Source organism: Engystomops pustulosus, chromosome 1, assembly GCF_040894005.1.
Source record: "Engystomops pustulosus chromosome 1, aEngPut4.maternal, whole genome shotgun sequence".
NCBI lineage: Eukaryota > Metazoa > Chordata > Amphibia > Anura > Leptodactylidae > Engystomops > Engystomops pustulosus.
Window position 1 is genome coordinate 255,446,908 of NC_092411.1, and position 23,092 is coordinate 255,469,999.

General features: G+C 40.7%; 1 protein-coding gene across 13 annotated transcripts in view; it reads left to right on the forward strand.

Moving 5' to 3' along the window:
* Nucleotides 1–23,092, forward strand: part of APBB2 (amyloid beta precursor protein binding family B member 2) — a 214,802-nt gene that overhangs the window by 35,969 nt on the left and 155,741 nt on the right. For 12 of the 13 annotated variants that reach the window (XR_011849821.1, XR_011849822.1, XR_011849823.1 and 9 more), the window contains one exon: nucleotides 22,219–22,295. The gene's annotated coding sequence lies outside the window, so the exon portion shown is untranslated. Of the gene's footprint in view, nucleotides 1–6,782; nucleotides 6,980–22,218; nucleotides 22,296–23,092 lie in introns of those variants that run through there. The other variant, XM_072125073.1, reaches the window with a different exon arrangement.

A 23,092-nucleotide genomic window follows, 5' to 3' on the forward strand; every position in this document is an offset into this window, starting at 1 on the left:
AGTACTCCAGAAGGTGTTGAGAGTTTTGCCAACCTTCGCGGTGCATTCCATCCTGCTGCCGATGTGTACAGGCCGGCCTGCCTGGCGGCTTCCTGCTTTCCTTCTGATTAGTCAAGACAAGCTTCAGTGTTACTCCAGTGCTCCCACTTCTTGTACGGTTTGAGCAATTTGTTTGATGATTTAGATTGATGTGGCTGCAGTCACATACCCTTCAATCCACTCTTTTTCTCGAATGCTTTCTGCGCCCCGAGGTTTTTTTAGCTGACAACTAAACTGATCCAAGAAAGTCTACCATTGCATTTTCGAGTTACATTCAATCATTTACCAGGCAGCATCATAAAGTGGTGTCCAACTAATGCGACTCTGTAGCTCAGCGCAGTGTAATAAGACATCTTGTTCATCTTTTTGATGCAGTACGGCTGCAGAATTTACCTAGCAGACGTCTGCTGCCATTCAGCATGCAACAGAAACCAGACGAAATCAGGTTTTTTTTTTATGCTGCATTTTTGAAGTTTACCGGAGTAACAATGCGGCCTCAGACTAATAAAGGTTGTGCACCTGTAGCCTAAAGGTTCATCCACACAATTCCACATTATGCTATGGATATGTTGTATTGCTTGAAAGAAGAGAAAGGGGGGCATTCATTAATGGCCAGTTTTTTGGCAGATTTTTTTTCTTGCTATATTTTTGGGCGCAATTTAGTAATCCCAACACTTTTCCTGTGCTTCTAGTTTCCTGGCACTTTCATGGCACAAAAATAGATTAGCTGATCTGTCAAGTTCTTTATTTTGGTTTTCAGAATAAATTTACACATGTGCATCTGCCCTTGCAAGGGCAAATGGAAAGCGCAAGACCGGGCCCTGACTCCAGTCGCAGCAGGAGGACCACTGCACAAAGAATATGTGACAGCTTGAGTACAGATATCTGAATATAGTGTATGTAACATCAATAAACAAAAACTTGAACATACAACTGGCATTCCCGTCTCACTCGTTGCACTTAATGAGAAGAATAAGCTAAGCAATCAACACTATTATCAAGGAACATGCCTCGCACAGAAGTTGTCCCAGGTGGACCACACCACTTCGAACTTATCCATTTGATTATTTACTTGGGCAGCTGATCTATAAAGTTCTAGTTCACCTTCATGAATGTGGGGAAAGTTCAGAACCTTTGCGGTCATGCGGCAATTCATTAACATCTTGTGCCACAATCTAACATCCCAGTGTAAATTATTGCGCAATCTGTGCGCCGAAAGCAAGAACCCTGCGCCACAATTGATGAATTCCTACTCCACCCCCCGTTCCTCACTCTCCGCGGAAGTGTCTAGGACCCATACTACTATGAACTTCACATTGTTCTGTACAGACACTGTACATCTTTTCTCCAGGGTGCACAAGGCTTAAGGGGGTTTGTGCATGAATGAAAGTTCTCAAGTTTTATTCCCCTAGAGATGTTTACAAAATAAAGATAATTTGTAACCCTTCACTTTACAATTTTACTCAGTTTTATTGCTGGTTTAGCTCCTATAACTCAGTGATGGTCAGTGTAAGATTCCAGAGTGTGATGAGATACCTGTGTACTGACAATGTGCTTAGATTATCAGGGTACAGGGTTTTTTTACATTTGTATTTAGCTTCTGAACATTCTACTCATCTGACACATACAAAAAGAGAGATGAGACAGATCAGAGATGAGAGATGATGGGATCCATGAGATGAATATAAAGCACAATCATGCTCCCCAGCTCTGGTATATTTCAGCTATACCACACACAGAGTCAGCTTTGCTCTACCTCCTTCCCCTAGGAGGGGCAGGAGGCAGATAGCACTGCAGTGTGCAGACATGAGAACCTATTCATGAGATGAATCTGACCATAGTCAGAAGATTTATGGTCGGATCCAGGGACAACTAAAATTGTGCGCACCAGGACTGATAGATACATGTTTCGAATTATATCTGTGAAATACAGCATTTTTGTTAATAACAGTGAATTAGAGAATGTGTTATTTTGTTACCCTGAGTACATTTAAGAATCATGTCTTTGTGGGAATACCCCTTTAAGTGCAATTGAAACAGTGAGATGTTGGAGATGGAGGAGGATGCCACACATTTATTCTGCCTTGCAGTGGAATACCATGCCACTAATAAACTATGTGTAACAAATGGAACCTGGCCTTAGAAGTTTGCTTATCAAGCAGTGAAAATACCAAGTACACCTACTCACTATTAAGGGGTACCAACCTTAGCTTTCCAGTATATGATACTCAGCTCTAATTTTAAGCATAATGTGCTTTTAAACAAATTGTGGAGAAATCAGTAGACTGGTGTGTGTACACGAAGAGTAACAATGTTTCTGGCCATTATGCTACTTGTCATCTTAATTTTCTTGTGGTTCTCATTTATGAAGTGTTTCCTGTATTATACATCTCGGTGCTATGATACACAGATCCCTATTCCCTCTGCATAGAGCTTCTATGTAAACTGAGGGGGTTGTTTAGTAATAAATATATATATATATATATATATATATATATATATATATATATATATTATATAAACAATTTTATATATGGTTGTAGAGGCTGTAAAATTAATAAACAACTTATACTCGCCTCTCTACATGCTGTTGTTCAGCCGGGGGGCCACCTGTCATTACAGGTCTCTGTTTGTACACAATTACAGCAACCTGCTACAGCCAGGAACTGCTGCTACAGCAGGTGTACGGCTATGGTTACCACATCACCGCCCCTGTATACAAAAAAGAAATTGTTGAAAAGTGACCATAATCACATAATCAGGGTCAATATCACAACATCTTCTCACTTTTCTACTGAAGTATGATTAAATTACTATGTAATCTTAATTTGTTCTTTGTTTACATGAATAAACCAAAGTGACCAAGTGACCAGAATACAAAGTTTTTAAGTGTATTTCAAATGTGGACACAAGTGGTAGAGAACAGAACTGCAAACATAATCCTGGATAATTCTTTCACACATCATTAAAAAGTAAAAGTGCTGCTCTCTTGTTGTCAGGCAGGAATTTGGAAAAATTGATTACATGAGATAATAGACCAGACATGGATGGAAGGGAAGTAAAAATGGAAAAGGATAAAGAAATACAAGTAGAAGAAGGGGTGACTGGTAAACATGAGGGAAAAGGGGAAGAGAGATGGGATGGACAGGGTAAATTATTATCCTTAAAGGACATCTACCACCAGGATCAAAGATTGTAAACTGAGCACACTGACATACTGGTGTGTGCCCCCCCTGACAGGATCTATTCTTCAAGCTTCCTATGCCCTTGTTTTTAAGAAAAAAAATATACAGATATGCCTGTGTGGCTCCAAGCTCCATTAGCACCTATGGGGAGAGCTCCTCAGACTCATTTGCATAATGAGCCTTTTTTTTGTAAAAACCAGGGCAAAAGAAGATAAGAGAAGAGCAGATCCTTCCAGAGATGGCACATGCAGTGTCAGTGTGCTTGGTTTACAATCCTTGATCCTAATAGTAGATGTCCTTTAAAGGAAATCTAGCATAAAAATCCATCATGATAAACCAGGGACACTTATTCATAGATCCAGGCACTGTGACTATGGTAATCTTCTTATATTTGTTATCAATGGCCTTCTTCCTTCTAAAATCAATGTTTAAAATTATGCTAATAAGCCAGAAGGGGGCATTACCAGAGGCCCATTGTGCTGTAGTCTCCCCCCTAGTCCCTCAGCACTTCCCTCTCCTTCTCTAATCTCACATAGTGGGAGGGAGGAAGTGCTATCCCTACCCCTAGTCATGATAAAGAACATACCTCTGACTACTAACTAGGTATTTGCATGTTTTCATCAAGATGATTGTAAAGCTTATGAAGTGATACTTAAAGGGTAACTGTCATTTCAGATGATTTTTAATACAGGCGGTCCCCTACTTAAGAACACCCAACTTACAGACGACCCTTAGTTACAAACGGACCTCTGGATGTTGGTAATTTACTGTACTTTAGCCTTAGGCTACAATGATCAGCTGTAACAGTTATCAAAGGTGTCTGCAATTAAGCTTTATTGTTAATATTTATTCTTATGACAACCCAACATTTTTAAAATCTAATTGTCACAGGGACAAAAAACATTTGGCTGGGGCTACAATTATAATATATACAGTTCCGACTTACATACAATTTCAACTTAAGAACAAACCTGCAGAACCGATCCTGTACGTAACCCGGGGACTGCCAGTATTGTGTGTGTGTGGTGCACGTGTGCTGCACCGTACCAGTCCAGTTGGGCGCAGTGCGCCCATTGCCGTCTATGGGGGACGTATATAAGCCGTATATACATGTCCCTCATACAGCAGTGTGAATGTAGTTTAAGAAGAATCTGTTTACGAAGTATATAAGAAAAATGTTCACCACATCCTCCGGGACACAAAATAAATAATTATCTCAAATGACTTATGCTTTAAGCTGCTGGGGACAATGTGGGGTGCAAAAACAACATGACAGGCTCCCTTTAATACAGTCCCTATATCCAAGATAAGCTCCTCAAAGAAGCTGCAGTTTTCATCTACAAGTATTTTTAGAATTTACATAAAAGATATCTGTTTTTCTGGTTGTCATTGTCCAACCTGGCACTAGATTTATACAGTCCAGATTGCTAACATAGTTCTAGCAGTAATAGTTTCTTACTTTTCTCAAAAATCTGTATTTTTCCAGAAAATGAAATCCTCCTTATCTACATAGACAATAATCATGGAGACCTAGAGAATAATGCTGCGCAGTGTAATAGCACATGGCGGTCTCTACGCTTTCAGAATTGTTATTTTCCATCGCACTTACTCTTTTTCAGTGGCCTCATAGATGACAGAAGTGTGCCAGATAAAACTTAAGAGGAATGTATTTTTTTTTCTGTTAAAATGTATTTTTAGTCTCTGCCCCTATTATAGAAACGGATAAACCCAGCAGAGGACTTGCTTTGTAGAGCCTGGCAAAATAAACCAGCCTAGAACTAAATGATACAGCAGACATGGAGGAAGTGGTAATAAGGCAACCACAAGCGTCCTTCCAGTGGTCACAGAAATCTCCGCAATTCATATTTCTGATAAGTTTTGGCACTTCATCAGGGAGGTGGCAGGAAGCCGAATATCAGCAATGTTCCTCTAAAGCAGAAGACTTGATGTTCTTTTTGTTACACTTGCTTAGACTTTACTTTTCTTGAATATAATAACAATGAGGCTCTGCAGCGCTGGCATAGAAGATATTATTACATAGAGGTAAAAGTTCTAGGGAATAATACCCAGATGTTGCCAAAATCTTCTTTGGAGCTGTACATAGATAGTCATCACTCATTTAAGTCCCTCTCCCCATTAGGATTCATATTCTAGATGTTCAAAGAGTATCTAAACCGTTGAAACTTTTTTTTTCATTTCAGAAATGAATAGGGCAGGTGATATTACTAACCTTTACAATATACTTCATTAAAAGGGAACCTGTCACCAGGGACCTCATTTTCACTAAAGACAGTTTACAGGAGCCCATTAAAGCTGCATTGAAAATATTTTCATTACCGTATAATTGTGTATTATAACTTACCTTGCACCCTGAATGAATCCTCTGTGTAGTCCCAGGGGTTGGGTTTTGGTTTAAAAACATGTGCCTTGTCTGTGCTGCAGACTGCTCAGCTCTCCACCTTTGTGCTCCTGTACTGCTCATTCCTACCCCACTGATGTCAGCTCCCCAGTCTGTGAGCTCTGTGAAGGAGCAGGAGGGAGGAGTTGTACAGGTGGGGGCTGAGAGCTGTGCAGTCTGCAGCACAGACAAGTCACATGTTGTTTTTTAAAATGCATCCAAACTAAAGCCAACCCCTGGGACTACACAGAAGATTCTGTCAGGGTACAAGGTAAATTATAACACACAATTATACTGTAATGAAAATGCTTACAGAAGGCAGTATTGCACTGCAGGTGTGATGGGCTTCTACAGCCTGTCTTTTGTGAAAATGAGGTCCCTGGTGACAGGTTTCCTTTAGGTAAAGAAGCTTTGCCTTTTATGCTTCTTTTTCCTGTAGTGTAATTGGTGAGGCTCTGATAGTCCCTCCATCGATCATGATAATGGGACTCCTAGCAATCCAGGGATCGGGATCCTGTTCTCACTAATGGGTGGAGGGGCAGGAGGAGCATGTATCTTTTAACTCCATTGAATAGTATAGTGTAGGAAATTACTGAGTGCAGTGGTTAGCTATCTATGGCACCCTCATAGTGATTGGAAGACATATGAGCGCTATGCTCTGCAATTTATGAAACTTCCATACTATTGAATGTAGCGGCAGGACACATGCCCACCCATTAGTGAGAACGAGACTTTTCTTGTGATCAGTGAATGTCCCAGCGGTCAGACCCTCACTGATCAGCTTGTTATCTCCTATACTGTAGATAGGGGATAACTTGCAAACTTGGTACAAGCCCTTTAACTAGTCTACAAGTGGTGTATTGTTAGACTCCCCTATGGAATACCATGTGGAAAATTTGGACTTGTTTACAGCGGGAAGGAGAAGCTGACATTTACAAGTAGCCTGTCATAATGAGATCAAGCAGTCCAGTGTTACTAGTGATCTGGTCCAGCTGGCAGGATCTGAAATGGCAGCACTTGATACCCTACCTTGACATGGCATTCCTCCATTATCCTAAGTGTTAAATAAATCGCCTTGTCTGAGGTGTCATGGAATCTGTCACGGAGAGGCACACAGCTCAATAAAGGGGAATCTGATGCTTAATCGACAGACTACAGTGATTGACGGCACAGCATTAATAATGTCACTCAGCTCCGGCGAGTGGTAAAACAAAGACTAATTTCAGCTCTGAACTGCAGACTGGGTCTGGGGGAACGTGCCAAGCTGTACACAACGTAGCGTCTCACATTTTATCGTAGAGGCTCGCATCTTTCAGCTGGAGGTTTTGTGGTGAATCAGACTTTGCATTCAGACCCGGTGAGTAATGGAAGTACTGCAATAATGCCTCATGCTGAGAAAATCTTGGAAGGGCATTTTAATTTTCTGCGGTTTTGCTTTATAGCAGCGGCTTTACGCATTCTTTGGTTTTTTTCGTAGACTGTTCTCACAGCTAAATTGGACATCTGCTTTTCATTTGTCTTTCTATGAATCATTGTGCCGTCAAGGGTTAAATCTGATAGACGTATGATTTCAGAAATGGAAATTGTTCTGTAATTTTTTCTTTTAAGCGAAAAAACATATGGCCGCTCTATGTGGTCATCCTCCTATATACTGACCGATATGCTAGAAGAAGCTTCAGGTTTCAGATTCAACTCACGTGTTCTGAATCCACACACATCTTTTAAGATTTTAGGTTGGCCTGCACGCCTAATTACCTTACACACAAGGCCATATGTATTAAATGTGTCTTCGAGTGCTTTTCCCCAAAAAAATTTGGGGCGCACAATTAGGGCTCTTCTTGGGAATCCAGCACTTTTCCTGCGCTTCTAGTTTGAAGCTGCCAAAAGCGGGTCTACGGAGTTCTATTCCACCTTCATGAATGGGGAGTTAGGTTAGACCATATGTGGCTGTGCACCAATTTATTAACACCATGCGCCACAATCTAACATCCCAATCACTTATACCTAACCTCCCAGTGAAAATTATAGCACGATTGGTTCGCCAAAAACACGGACCCTGCGCCACAGTTGATGCATCTTAAATTCAAAAGTCTTAGATTTGTGTATATTTCAGTATATATGTATGTATGTATGTATGTATGTATGTATGTATGTAAGCATACTGTGTAACTTTATCATAAAATAAATTGGAAAGAAAATGTAATCCAAAAAAATTTCCTGGCAAATCTTTTTGGAAAATTCCCTACCAATCAGTAACATGTGCAGGGACCTCAAGGTTAGGTCGATATAAGTGGTGTCTGCTGATGATATTTTGTTTCGCATATTTCGCATTTTGAAACACAATTATGATCAGGAATGAGTAACACTTGTTTTGCATGTAAACATGCCCCTCCCCCAATGTGCTTGAATTGCATTTAAAAATGAAATTCAAACGCCACATGTGAACATGACCTGTGGGTTAGCTGCTGCTTTGACATAAATTTTTTTTTTTAAACCATTTTTATTGGAAAAAAAGTTGCAGGTTATCTTAACTAAGTGAACTTACTTTAATAGCCCTTGAGATAGCCTCCTTGGAGTGTGGGGGGCATCTGTATTGGATATAGCTCTATTATAATGTATATGGATAAGGTGACATGAATTTTTGTGCTGCTGCAAGAAAACTCTTTGCATGGGTCAGTTTGCCCCGCAGGTTTTTCGTGCATGAAAGAGACTTTGTCGCTAACAGACCTCGTAGGGGATAAGCCGCCAAGTCTTCATTGACATCTGCTACTTGCCATGTAGGGGCCTACTACCAGCCTAATAGAGCATCTCAGAAGTACTATATACATCATAGCAGAGATACTCTGTAATATGCAATGATACACAAGCTCCTTTGTATATCTTGTAAGAATGCAAAATCTATAGAAGGAAACGGCTCTGGGCTCCAGTGCTCATAAACTAACAAATCATATTGTGTATAATCCGCTGAGCAGAGAATATGGGTAAGCCGCAGGTTTGCATTCATTTCCTTGTCAAAAAAAGAAATATAGTAAACAAAAAGTAGTAAAACCTGTATGAGGAGAGCGATCAGCAGCGGTAAATGTGTGCTCTGCAGAGCAGCCCGTGATTGTATTAGATGAAGATTGCTTTTATACGTTTTATGGTCATCATCACTTTGGGTGTTTCGACTTTAGTTTTTATTACGGCAGAGTTTAAATTTGAATGTGTCCTAGGTCCCTTTATGTAGTCAGGAACTCCAGGGTGTAATAGAAGGAGCTAAGCTTAGCAGAGCGCGCTATCATATTGCCAGATCCGCTGATAACATTATCTGTCCTGTAGCCAGTGCTTCAATATTATATTTTATTTCTAGAGATTCGGTTATCTTGTGTACTGATTATATACTGTCACACATCTCTTTTATTATTTCTGTGGGGAAAAAAATGTGTATCCTACTTAGTTACTTGTTTTCATATTCTCGTATTATGGGTTTTGGTGGTTTTTTTAAATGATTTGAAGCTTTTTTTTATAGTCATAATTTATGTTAATTTAATTTAAGTTAATTTTGATAAATGTGTTCACATGACAGTACACATAGAGGCACATTTACTTACCCGGTCCCTGCGCCATCCCCGATCCGGACTGTCCAATGAGGATGAACTCTGCCGCAATTCATGAAGATCGTGCGCCCCATATCCTGCATGTGTTGTTTCCCCGATCAGGTCCACCGGAGTTCACCTTCTTCTTCTCGGTGTATGTAAGTGCTTGGCTTGCGACACAATTTTGAAGTTAAATCCTGCGGTTTGTCAGAATCCATCGGATCGTCCGACGGCCTGCCCCCCGGTTTGTGTTGCACGAAAGCCAGCGTGATAGCTGTCGCGTGCGCCAAAAAACCCTTTTAAATCCCTGTTCCAGCGGCGCAAAACGTCTGACGAAAGTGTGGTCTGCGGGGCCCTTAGTAATGTGGGGTTTGGGGGTAACTTAGCATCAAAGGTAGAAGCTTCTGGACCGTACAGGCGACTTTTGTGGTGCTGAGCGCCAAAAACAATAACATAGGAGCTTGTAGCAATCCAAAAGAAAACGGCTTTATTCAGCTTTAAAACATTTACAGGAACAAAAATAATAAACAGCTTAGCCTCTACTTAGGGCACTACCTCACTTCTTGAACCCTAACTCCCTTCTAGGTTCTAGGAACACTCCTGGGGTTCCTCCTCAGCACTCTGGCTCTCAGTGAGCTCTAACAAACATTGTCCTTACTGGATTCCAGTCCTCTTTGGACAGACCACCTGTCTGTCTCCAACCGGTCCCAAGTCCACCTGCTGACTGCAGGACACACAGCACTGGCTTGCTGTGAGCTCTCCCTCTGGAGTTGGCCAGGGATGGGAGTGGTCAAGGTCCTTTTCAACCCTGGTTGTGGGTCGCTCTCCAGCGCCCCCACTCTTACAGTAAATAATCCCCATCGGTTTTTCGCAATTGTAAATATACGACCTAAGAATAGGATAGGTCAGCGATCATTTGGGATGCCAAGTTTTGGATCATTAGACTTAAAGAGAACCCGTCATGCAAAATAACCCCCCTAAACTAAATATATTTTCATAAACTGCCATTAGAGAGCATTGCCTCTATCCCTTCATTGTCCCTCTACTTGCCTGTAAACCTAAGCAATGAGGTCCTAAAGCTGTATGCAAATGACCTGTGAAATGTCCAATGAAGCATTAGCATATTCAAGCTGTCCACTCTATTCATGAGTGGGAGGCACAGACACACCCCCAGTGCATGACTGACAGCCTGTATAATGGAGTGAGGCTGTAAAATGATGTGCTTCCTGGTGCTGGTGGCCACGCCCCCTGCAGCCTGTGTGTACATGTGTGTGTGTATAGGACAGGTACAGCAGCTCCAGGCAGCCATGTTATAGCAGAACATGTCAGATTCATGTGTAGCTGATGTCTGTGTCTCTGTGTATTAGGAGGATGCAGCATGTCAGCAGATGCAACACACACTAGCAATACTTTACTATACATTACACACAGACATGAGCAGGGGGAGGAGAGGGGAGGGGGAACAGGGGTGACATCACTGCCTATGACCATGTGACCAGCCTCATGTTCATGATAAAAAATAGATGATTTTACAATGAATAATGTATGAAATAACTAGATAAAGGCTGGGATGGGATCCTTGTGAGCTGCTCCAACAGGTAGTAGTGACAGGACAAGTGACACAGACCTGATGACAGGTGTCCTTTAAGACCTAGCCCTGCCACTATGCAAAGGATGGAGCTGTACTTTCATTCTGTGTGTTTATTCCAGTGAAAAGGGAAGCTTGTTGTGGGGGTCCTTGAATGGCAAATGCCTTGATATGTCTGTGATGATTAAGAACTTGTGACACGTTCAAAACGTGTTGGATTACCTGCTGTGCAATGGACGTTTAATAAAGAGGCTTTTACTGCAACTTGCTCGTCTTAGACCCTTCCATGATGTTGATGTTACATGTTTCTAGTTACCCAAGTTGGACATGAGCTCTTGGAAGCAGGACTTCCAAGTGGGTTAGCTGGCGCCTACTCTAAACTTTAATGATGACCCCCACCCTTCTCCTCGATATGATTCTTAAGACCTGTCGAAGCCCCTTTAAGTTGGCTAAACCTGATTACCATCTTATTTGTGGAATGGTGTCTTAACTACCCCCTCTTCTGAGTGCAAATGTGGGGGAAGATAAAGATCAGGCAGTGGGATTTCAACATGCTCAATCCCCTCCTCACCCCCAGGGGATCTATGGCACCAACAGAGGTGTGTATCCCCAATCTAAAAGTGGATAGATGTAATCTGTGGTGGTTCATGATTGGGATGTGGAATCAGGAGAAATAGCACAGGACATATATAAATAGGAAAACTTGCATTATAAATTAGAGGTGGTTGGTACCAATTTTGGATGATGGTAGAGTTCAGCTCCTACGTCTGCAGATTTGTAAATGCAGCTATGGACTGTGTACTTCAAAGTGGAAACGTTAAGGAAAGCTACCACATTCAGTAACAAACAAGCAGTATTGTACACTTATATGCTGATATGTGTCCATTGAAACAGGATCCGTGCTTCCTTTATCTTCTGATATCTTGGTTTGGAGAAAACCGTCTTTTTAAATTATGCAAATGAACCTCGGGTGCTCTTTGGATGGGAGGAGGTGGGCAGTAATGTCAAACAGAGGCGTGAAAATGTTCTCCAAAACTAGGCTAATAGAAGAACAGATCCGGTTTCAGGGGACTCACACCAGTGTGTAAGTGTTCTTGGTGTACTATCCTGCATCAATATGGTAGATTTTCGTTCAAATTTTATTTTGGAGTTCCTGTATTATTGGTTTCAGAAAATTATTTAACATGGCTGTTCCTTAATGTGACTCTCAGGTATCTCCTGCATTTGTCCTGGTGTTTAGAGCAGCGCAGAGGGAGGATGATGGGATTTTCTGATGGGGATCACCACTATCTGTGCCTTGATGTGTGTGAGATTATAGATGGCTGTAGATTGTGTGTATTTTGTTGAAGCCTCCTGCCGGTTAATGTGGGATTGCTCTCAGTAGTAAAGGAAGCAGTTCCAATAATAACAGTGTATTTGGAAATTGATAGCTTCCATAGTTTGTTTCTCCAAATAGGTCAGTCCACTGACATATATGACATATCACTGAGGTTATGTTCCCGCCTGAGGCTGCCCTTACAGATCAAAAAGACAAGTCACAAGTATAGCCCATCGTAGTACATCATGGGGACCAGTGTCATCCTTCACCTTGGTGCCTTTGGTAGAACACTGTTTACTTATTAGCATGTTAGGGTAATAGCAGCTCTTCGGTATATTCTTATTGTGAAGCCCCTTAGCAGCTGTGCGCCTCAGGCTTGGATTCTGCAGATAGTGTTGTGGAGACTAGTGAGGAATCCGAATTTCCTAAAGGTCTTGTAATCTTTATGGAATGCACAATATTAGTAACCTATTACTGGAGCGTATCCTACTGATACCAATGTATAGTCAGCCTCAAACTATCCAAGTAAAGTGCATTTTCAGAATATTGTTTCTCTTAATAAGTTACTATATTTCTTCCTTTCCTTCTAATGCCTTTTCTATGGAGTTGATGCCCTTTGTTTTGGTTTTTGGCTTTCCCGTTTTGATACCCTGTGGGCAGGAGGCACTAGGACTGCAGTTACAGGAGCAATTGATCGTATTATGACACCAGGTCAGCGGGAAGCTCACTAGATGTTCAGACTCCTAGCATGAGGAGGGGAACCTACTCCCAGTGGCAAACCCTTATAGCCGGCATCATGTAACAACTCACACAGTGAGAGGATGTGGTTGCTTCTTGCTGGGCTGTGTCGTCTCATAGAAAACCACAGTGTGAATACATTATACCGGTGTCACTCACTACTTACAACTAGGTGCCTTGCAATGATTAGAGTCAAAGGGGGGTATTTATCATACGCCGGCGCTTGTGCGGGGTCCTGCGCAGCGTTTATTTCTATGCCAGACCCTGCCACATCTGAACATTTGCAGGCTGCAGCGAGGGTGCAAGCGCAGGGATAGTAATGCACCACCCCCTCAGCTCGGTCGATTGCGCCCCCCCTTCCTTGACGTGAAGGTGGCGGATTGGGGTAAATAATCGCAAGTGCTACCATTTGCAATTATTTCAGAGCCTCTACACCACTTGCGTGGCACAGAAACCCTGATAAATATTCCCCAATGATCACATGTAGATAAAGGACCTCTCTCTTTCACTGATAAATTTCCCTGATAAAGTGCCCTCTCAAACTTTTTTCTCCATACGTATTTTTGCATCAATGTTACTTACATTGTTTCAATGATGTATTGTTAACAGTTTTACCTATTGTTATACGTTTACCAATAAACTGATTCCACATAAGCTACTCCATGTGTATGAATGATTACCATAAAAAGTAGAGTCTTACCAACAGTATGTTACCGCAAAGTTTTTAAAGATTAATGAATCTTAGATCTTATATCTACTGGAAAAATCCTCTACAAGTAATTAAACTCTTCCTTGTGTTCCTCTGTTATTCCTTCCAGAAGGCTTTGAGTATATTGACCATTTGGTGGTTGGTCTATGTTGTCGCCTATGGTGGGCATTATGATCTGTTACCTAAAATATGCAAAAATACTTCCAAGTTTAAACTAAGGGTGACTACAGTGGGGTCCGTTGGAGTGTTCGTGATTTGACGGAATGAGAAAGTCCTGCTTGTAGCGCATAATAATAATAATATTTACATAGTGTCAACACATTCTATAGCACTTTACAAATCATTGGGGACGTATACAGGTAGTATATTGGTTTGTTTTAAAGTTAAATTTGTATGTAAGTCGGAACTATATATTTTGTAATTGTAGCTCCAGACAAAATTTTTTGACAATTGGATTTTCAACATTTTTAGCTGTAATGTGACCAAGAATTATCATAAAGCTTCATTGGGATTAAAATAAAGCGTCCAGAGAGCTTCACCAGAGGTCACAGTGGGCAGAGAGGTCTGTCTGTAACTAGGGGTCATCTGTACGTCGGGCGTCCTTAAGTAGGGGATCATACAGGACAATACAGAGTACAAACATAGCCATATGAACAATAAAAGTGAGAGCTTACAATCTTGTCATTCGTGAATTTTTACTAATTCTGTATATCCAAAACAGGTGTGAACATAGCCTTAATGTACCCCTCCTACATTCTGATACTGTTTGAAAAGTAATTCCCATGCCAGGCTGAATAAGGTACCTTACATAGGTAAGGGTAGCTCTAAGTCATCTATTTATTTAGAAATGCCTATATATATTGTATAACTATCACAAAAGCATCTACTTAAACAGACCTGTCCGGAGAGGTGACATGACCTTATTGTATACAATGGATGATTGCCTCGCATGGGTTATTACAGTTCACATCGCAGAGTAGTTTTATCTCTTCTGTATCCTTGAAGTAAACAAATGGAGAGGAAGAAATAGGCGAGCTCTTTCCTCCAGAGGACTAGCCGGGTGGACAGCAAGTCACCAGGGATTGTGCGCATTCTCCAAGGACAGGTATTAATAGCCTAGGAGAAGAGCAATAGGGAGCCTCAGCGGCCATTCATGTGATGATGATTAGTTAGAGATATGGAAAAACAAATGACGGTAATGTAAAGTAGAGGCGACACAAAATACTCATTCACAAGTAATGAACTGTGCAGGAGGTCACACTGTTACCATTGTACATGTCATTTTCTGGCATCTGTAGAGCCGCTGGGGTCTAAAGGGTTACAGATCCCAGACACATATGGCCACCGGCGACTGATGACTTGATTGCTATGGCAGCATCGGTTGGCATCATCCAGCAATATGTATGCAGGGTACTGAAGCTCTCGGAGGCAAAACCAGAGACTAGATGTGAGTGCAGGCGGCACTTAGCTCTCTATACTCTGCATTTTCCTATAGGTCACATCATGTCTCTCCCTAATAGACGTACAATGAGTCTGAGACCCGGTAGCCCCCCGGAGCAGGGATGTTTTTCATTCTGCAGCATTTGTCTGCTTATGTTTGATGCTCTGCGGCCAGGTTTCAGTGCCGGTGGCTGGAGGTGATGCACATTATTCTGTGCCTGCAAGCCAAATTCTCCGCATAGCTCTCATTCTCTGTGCAATTGGGTGTGGAGCCTGTTGCTAGGTAACAAGGTATGCGGTAAAATGACCCATTGGCTGGCAAAAATGATTCCATATAATAGTGAATCTAAAGCAGATTTTAACCCATGTTATAGAGCCGGGAAATGTATGAAGCACATACCAACATCAGACTCAGTTCTCCTGTTATTACTGTGGTAGTCATTAAATTGTGCCCTCAGTATGTAATATGGAGGATAAAATGTAGAATACACTGGGGACATGGAAATCATTACCCTTTGGTTACTGCACACAACTCTGTCGGACTTTTGGAATATCCTATTTTCAATGTTCATGTATTGTAAGAACACATCCGCCACGGCCTCCTTTACTAGGTGTCACTCCACTGATTCCTGCTTTATTCTGCTGGAAAGTATAATTTGCATATTGGGTTCCGAAGCGGACTGCAGGGATGGGGCTACAGACTAATTTCCATCTGTTCCGGAATCAGTCAAGTAACACCTATGGGGGAAAACAATTGGGGTTGATGGAGGTAGTGAAACGTCTTCCAGAATATTACCAAGACTTTATGCTGTGTAATCTGTGTGCGCTATATAAATAAAGGAGTTGTTATTATTTATTACATTGAATATTTTACCTTTCTCCCTAGACTGCCGGGCAGGTCAACAAATTGTGCAGTGCCAGGGCTACAGTTAGTATACATATATATATATTTATGAACATTCTATTTTGTGATATTGTTTTTACTAGTATAATTAATATTATAATTAAATTAATATTTTTTTTTGCTGGGTACTTTTTTACCAGGCAAATAAAAAACACATTTTTTTAAATTCCTTGACACCTCAGTCAGGTTTGGAATTAATTTTCATTGTTTTCATCTCTGCCTTTTGTTGACCAGATCTAATTGTCAATTTTTTTTTTTTTCTTGGCTGATAACTTTACGTTTTAATTGATACCTATTTCAGGTAAAAAGACGGTAGGCCGGTGAGCCCAGTTGCCAAAATAGCCAATTGCCACCCTGTTAACACTTTGTTTGAAGGAATGGAAATATGATGGCATGATGGTGGGACCTCACCCTATAAATTCTTAGATGCTGTGGTCGCTATTGAATGCACCATCTAAAGCTATGATCCATGTTATATTCAATCCCAGACATTCTAGCAGGGTATCATCACATCTTACCCCCACTGCTAATGGTAAGTACTCAGCTCCTGATCCTATGCCATCACCAGACTATATATTCACACCATGGTTTGTAGGATCTACTTCCTGACAGCACCATAGATAAAGTCTGGCCCTAACTAATTATTTGACTCGAGTCAATGGAGCTGAGCTGCAACAAAATGCACTTTATAAGTATATTTATTGATTTATGGATAAACAATGAAGATTCCTTGGCAATCTAAAGAGCACTGTAGCCATTTCATGTTGCTGAATGTTAGGGATCCCATAGGTCAGATACCTTAACACACATTCCATGTTGCTCTATGCAGCGCTTAGTGGATTAAGTTGTAGAAATATTTCTGGATTTGCTGCGTTATTTCAGTTACTTTCGAGTTTATACTCACTAGAGTTATTTCATGAGAGAACAGAAAGAATCATGGGGATTGAAGGAAACTTATAACTGACTCAGCTTTAGTGCAAAGACAGGTAGAGGCTAGTCCACTGCTGCTGAGGAGGCTTTCTGACAAGTAGCTTCAGAACATTAAAATGCCATAACTCTGAATAGAAAAGGGAAAACAGCAAAATATTGTCTTCTGTTTTAAAAGGGGGAATCGCATATGACAAATTGGTAAATATTCTTGTGAAAGCGTTTTAAGCCTTTCTAGTTATATAAAACATTACTCTACAGAAGTCTTTTAGTCTACAGGATACGTTCTCAAATTTAGCATATTTGTCATGAGTTTTGTCCTTTCCCATTCTGACACATAACTTGGAGCTCAATGGCCCTAATGCAAAATCACACAACATACATGTAACAATTAGTTAACTATAAATGGAAGCAGACACAGTATCACTTAAATTCTTCCCATGCACTTCATCCTGCAGTGTGAACATACTCCAAATCTCCCCATCATAATCAGCTGGAGCTTCTGTTCTCTCCTTATTACAGAAGTGCGCTCTCTTCCCTTTCTCGCATGCTGGCTTTGAATTCTTTCAAAGGAACTGTGTTTGTGGCAAAACAAGACTCATTTACTATGTACCGAGAAGAATCAGCATGTCGCCAAGTACTTCTAAGAATAAGACCCTTCATTTATTAAGTTAATAGGCTGTAAAGGCCTAAAGCTTAGCACTCCTAAATAAATATAAACCTAAACCCTTGTGAATGTAAGGATTCTCTCTGCACTAATGAGATATAGGACAAACCAAGCTATAGGGCACTTAAAGAGTTTCTACTTTAAGAAGCTTATGTATCCAAGAGGATTACTACAATTGCTTTGGTGTGGAACATCAAAAGTCATAGCTGTAAAAACTGCTCAAAGAGCCATAAACATCCATGTTATAGTCTTATAGTAAAAGATGTGTACTTTATGATGTACTGTGACAGTGTGGGAGATTGCATTATGACTGTAAAACAAACCTGGAAGACTGGTCTTCACTTGGGTGATGCCATGTGCAGAATAACATTTTTAAGCCTAAAGTCATATTTTAGTTTTCTGCTAAAATGACTGTATGAAGACTTGTTTGTTGCAGGATAAGTTTTATATCATTTTTATTATTTTGAGGGGCTTTTGAGATGCAAAAAATAACCTCATGGTGCCCCTTGAATATAAGAAACAGTGGCCCACTGAATAAAAGTATGCTCCACACTCTGTTATTAATATAAAAGGCTTGTAAATAATACCGCAGATGGTGTGATGACATCTTCACAACAAGTGCATCAGAGAGAGATAAAGATGGTGCCACACAGGTTACACTTAGTGAAGATGACTCATGTTGGCTTCTATCCTTGTGTAGAGGTTTCCTGGGATCATCTGCAAGTTAAATTCATTTGTCCACTAAATTGTCATTGTGCACCATAATGCAATATGCACACTATAGAAACATTATAGGGAGCCTAGCATCTCTCCTGGGCATTATAATCTGCTGGCAGCATGCTGTGGAGAAATGTACTAAGTTTCCAAAAATAATTCTATTATTTCTGTCTATAAGGCTGTTCCTGAGAAATTCCCATTTTAATCTGTATGCTAATGAAGCAGTTGGTTTGTGTCCTTGGTACCCATATCACTTCTTTTTCTGCCTGAAGCCCTGCCTTTTCCATCAGATAAGCAGGATATTTCTGTGGGAGGAAACCGGAGGACCCGGAGGATATCCACGGAAACACAGAGAGAACATACAAACTCTTTGCAGATGTTGATCTGGTTGAGACTTGAACCCAGGACCCCAGCGCTGCAAGGCTGTAGTGCTCACCACTGTGCTGCCCATTTGAATTTAACTGGGAATATTTTGGAAACGGAATACAATAACTGTATACTAGAAGTCACAGTGCATTTCTCCACAACATACTGCCAGCAGATAAGACAAAGGGCCATTGATGTTGTAGATACCCCAATTAGTTTCATAATATTGTCCGAAAACTGGTGACTGGTGAAGCTCTGTGATATTTGTTGCTAATTTTTCCTGGGAAGGTATAAATCCATGACCTCAGGTGGCCTCATGTGATTTATAGGGTGAATTATGGTTATGACTATTGTGTACAATAACAGCACTGGTTTATTACTCCTAGTCTAGACATGGTCACATAATTGACAATTGTTTGTGCAAATTTGGATGGATGGTTAAGAGGTTGGTGGGGAACAGACTTATAATTTCACAATATCCAGATTGCATATGCTAGAATAGTGGGATGCAGTCAACTACTTTACATATCTCTATGATAAAGATATTGTAAAAGCGTTGATGTTGTGGTATTGGTAATATAGGGTCACTGTTCTATGTAGACACCTCCATGTTAGCTATCATTGACTTTACTATGTGATGGCTTCTAAAGAACAAGAGGCTTACTAAATTACTTGATATTTTGTTTTTAATGGATCTACCATCACACAGGTTACTTTTCATGCATATATGTTCTTTTTTCCACAACAAATTGATTTATTGATGGAATGCAAGAATCTCTCTATTATAAGCATGATTTCCAATTGATTCCATGATATGTTTTGGAATAATAAAAAGTATGGGTGTGAAGTAAAGTATCCTTGTCTATAGTTGTACTCAACAAGAGGACCCTTCACGAGGTTGGAACAAGCTAGGGAAATACTTTGCCAGCCTTTTTATCCCTATTTTGCTAGAGAAACCCTTTTTGTCAGCCATTGTTAGCCATTGACTTCACTGTATTTCACTACCAAATTTAGCTTTTAAGGGGTTGTCCCAAAGTTAACAGTTAAGCCCTATCCACTGCATAGGGGATAACAAGGAGAACGGTGACGGCTGGCTGCAGGGACCCCAATAACAACTGCAATCCAGAGAAGGGGAATCCCTTTCTCACTGATTGGTGGCCCGCTTCTTGCAATTGGTGGGGTTACCAGCAGTAGGACCCTAACCTTGTTTTCCCCTAGCCTTTGGATGGGGGATAACTTTGATCAACCCCTTTATGTGGAGATGTGGGTAAGAGTATATTCATATGCAGAAAACTCCTGTACTGCGGCGCTTTCTATCAACTCTTCAAAAAGTTTGTGAACCAAGAGTTCTACATCAGTTGTGGTACCCCTCCATTTCTGTTTGTCCAAACCCTGTAAATGTACAGCAGTAATATAGAAATAAATGTGATTTTTTTTTCCCCTCCTTTCAAATGGAGGTACACACTCATTAGGTTTGGTGGCACAACTCCATTATTTTTGTGATTATCTGATAAAACATATTCTATTATTGTTGCTATATCATTATTTTTTTTCCTACTGTCCAGTAGGGGTGGGTATAAGGGTAGGGCCCTTCTAAACAATTTATGGCACCTCTGCAAAATAGTAGTGAGGTACAAAGTAATTTCGGTAAAGTTTTTAAAAAGGCTACTTATTATGATGGATATTGATTGCCTCCATGCTTTCTCCGCCCTTCCGTGTTGCAGACATTCATTGATGTAGATCTTTTTAGGTTTTCACGCTGGGCTTGAGGTTACGTGACTTGTAGTAATCAATGTCTTTTCTTATGTCACATGTAATTTCCTTGGTACGCAGCGATCATTATTCACAAATTGCTGCATTGGTGGGAAATTAGATTAGTGATTTCATGGTAGACCTTTTGACTAGGCTGCCACGATTGATTAGAAGCGCGTAAAGAGCCATTTAGTGTGGCATCCTTGGTTGCATAAATTAATCATCTACACTGGAAAGTACTGGAGATTTTACTAGAGATTGACACATAACGAATGAAATTCAGTCCACTCCATTCATATGATTACGCGCTGGATGGAGACAATTACCCCGCCGGTTCCTACCTGTTTGTTTGCTTCATTGGCTGATTAATTACAATTCCTATGATCTGCTGACTTCCACTAAAGCAATTCTGGCTTCAAAGTTAAAAGCGAATATATTACTAGAAGAACAGTTTAGCTAGAAGATATTGTGACTTGAGATCATTACTCTAACCATTCAGAAACCCCAAAACAACATCAGAAAGTAGGAAGAAATTAGCCGTTATCAAAAGCAGAGGGAAGCTGATATTTATGCTGTATATAATTATCAAACTCTCTGGAATGCCTGGGGTCTCCCCAGAAAAAGGGAAAACCTACTTGAATTTCAAAAAGAATGTGCAATTCTCCCACACATTGGGGGAGGATTTGTTTATTGGCACCCGATTTTTAGCTGTGATGTTGCACTGTGATGTTGTGGTGCACAGCGTTGATGTATTTGATGCACCATAAGGTAAGCGAATAAACATCAGAAAAGACACTCCACATTCATTAAGGGATTAAGAAGTTGATAGATTTGCTTTTTGTTGGTCTTATTATGCGCCAAAGAGTGCATTAAAAAAGGTTTGGGAAACTAAAAGTGCAGGAAAAGTGTTGGGATTCAAAAGCAGTGTCCGGATTGAGGGACAAAAGTGAGTATCTGAAAAGAAGCTAAATTGTAGCACCGACATTGCCACGGGTGCTCCCGCAACCTATGTCTCGGCTCACCCGTGCCCCTCTCCGTCCTCCAACGCGCCCGCAGCTTCACTCACCTATCCCTGTTCCTGCTCTGGCTGCGGCAGTAGTGCTTGCGTGTCCCTGTCTCCTAGGGTGCACGCTCGTCAACTCCTGAGCCCTCATGGGCAGGTCCCTCCTCCTACTTGTCTCCTGATCACTGTAATTTTGTATCATGTACTTGCACCTGTTTTTGTCTTAATGTAATGTACTGATTGTACAGCATCATGGAATTAATGGTGCTCTATAAATATGTAATAATAATTATGTCTCAAATAGGGTCATAGGCGGCAGGTTGCACTCTACTTTTTTTCTTCATTACAAAACCTGAAGTAATCACAATAGCTTGACTCGCTATAGCCTGGGACTGTTAATGCCTGAACGGTCGCAGGTAACAGTGAAATTCTACGTCAGACCCAGCCAGAGATCAGAGCCTCCTGGCGCCTCCAGTGAGGCGGAAGGATGGAGTAAGATAAATGGCCCCCACTGTATCTTGAGGGACCCCAGTGTCTTGTTGGTTGAATTTATCAAGAATTATGGGGAGAGCACGACCTAGAAATTAAGCATCTAAGAACATGAGCCCTAGACAATATTAATATTTAATTTATCTGACCAAATTTGTCCACTCAGACTGTAAATATAACCGTCATAATTAATATCTACAGTTTGTATATTTTGTGTAGATTATAATAAGAATCATGTTAGATGTTCGGGTATAGTCTTATAGATATCATACTGTCTGGACTATATTAGCATGTTCTTATTATCTTAGTAGGATATCTAGCCATACTGGTAGACATACAAAATGTTTAACTATATTAACCTGGCAATGTTAATTTTCTAATTCATGGGCATATTTTTTTGCAGGATTCAAGTCATGTAGAGGCAGACATGAGCTAACCTCACATCAGGTGCACTGAGCAACATAGAAGCCAGGCCAGCAGGTAAGACTGCAGAGGAATTTTTCCAGTTTGTGAAATTTGGGTGTGTGTGTTGGGGGTGGGTGTTGGAATTATTTCACATTTATTCATTCGATATGCCATCACTATGACTGGTAAGAGTCCAACCTCTAGAAGAGACTTTACCAATTTGTAAAAGTTTTCTTTTTGTTACGCATTTGTTTATGAGGGACTTCTATCCAGGCAGATATTCTGCCCAGGTCTGTTCATTACAGGGGTTTTCAAAGCTAAAAATTGTCTATCTGTTCTAAGCATAGGTTTCTGGAAAAAAATGGATAATAAACGCTTTTCCACAAGTTGAAAAAAAACTTACGAATTACGTTAATGCTCTATGGCGCACCCTGTGTTCTAAAGATAGGCCACCTATAGCAAGTCTGTGGGGTGCATCTTCTGGCGCCCCCGTCAGTCTACTTGTCTCTCAGAGAATGGAACAGGAAGTAGACAACTCCAGCTTCCTGTAGTGGTCAGACAAGGTTACTGCAGGTCAACTCCCATTCTCACCTATAGAAACTAGGATGTAGTGCACAGAGAATGGAGGTGTCTGTTCCCTGCTGAAAAATCTCCTATAATGCTGTGTTTTATCAGATATGATTCTACATGGATATATTCATTAAGTAAAGAATTATGAGACAGTGGAGGACAGATTGGATGGAAGACATAGTGCCCACACATTAGGCTTTGTCCACTGCCAAAGAATGTCTCTTGTAGAACATTTCTGTGTGGTAAACATGTCCTTATCTCCCCTGATCCTCTGCATTATCCATTCTTGACATCATTCTTCA